This window comes from Microtus ochrogaster, chromosome 5 (assembly GCF_000317375.1).
Source record: "Microtus ochrogaster isolate Prairie Vole_2 chromosome 5, MicOch1.0, whole genome shotgun sequence".
Taxonomy (NCBI): Eukaryota; Metazoa; Chordata; class Mammalia; order Rodentia; family Cricetidae; genus Microtus; species Microtus ochrogaster.
In genome coordinates this window covers 51,956,602-51,957,585 of record NC_022012.1, presented here as the reverse complement: position 1 = coordinate 51,957,585, position 984 = coordinate 51,956,602, and positions in this window count along the sequence as shown.

Here is a 984-nt window from a genome sequence, read left to right as displayed (position 1 = left end):
GTCCCACCTGAGCAGATGCAAGCAAGAGACCAAAGATCAAGATTCCAGCTCATCCCATGACCTCAGTATACCCAGGAGAAGCAAGGCTCAAGAACATCAGACTAGGTTTCTGTCATCCACTCATCCCAAGTACAGGCTCATCTTTGTGTTTCTGATGATCTCCTGAGAAGCAGAAAGGTGAAAAGGTATAGCTCCCCCACTCACCCTCCCCATTCCTCCCCCTCCTTTAAAAATGGTCCAAATAAACACACACCCTGTCACTGGGATGTAGTGAGATGAGGAGAGGACCTTGCACACCGTGGAAATGCCTTGACGTGTTCAGATGCCAGAGTCAGCTGTGACTTTCCTCTCAATCAAGAACGGTATCATCTAAATGTTTTCGAATCGTTACTTTCCAGGTGGAATTTTAATGCCACAGGTTTGCTGTATTTGTGTGTTGTAGGTATTGCTGGACTTCATGCATTTTTAACCTATTTTTTTTATTCCTCTAAGAACTAATATCCATGCCTCTTGGGGGGTGTTGGCAACAGGAGTGAGAACACAATAATAACTAGATTCCTTTTTCTCCCATAGAAGCTCAGGGCCTGGCCCTGTAAGCCTATACACATCTGAGGTTTAGATTTTCCTCTGCTGGAACTGGAGGAGTGTACACCCTTACAGGAATAAAATGTCCCATACATACAGCTGGAGTGGCATCCACTTGATCACTGCATCTTCAAACCAGCTGGCTTCTAACTGGCAAATTGCTCCAAGGCAAAGCCAGCTTTGTTTTGGGGTTAACCCATAGAAGCCTGCTCAAATGCAAGCACGAGTGTTTATTTCATGTTTAGACACACAGCAGGCTTCTTGGGACACTACAGTCTAATCACCTTATGCACTATGTTGTATCTGGGGAGTGTGTATGTGTTATTTTAACATTGATTTAGTGTGTATGTATGTGTGATGTATACCTGTGGATATACTTATGCCACTGTGTGTGTGTGT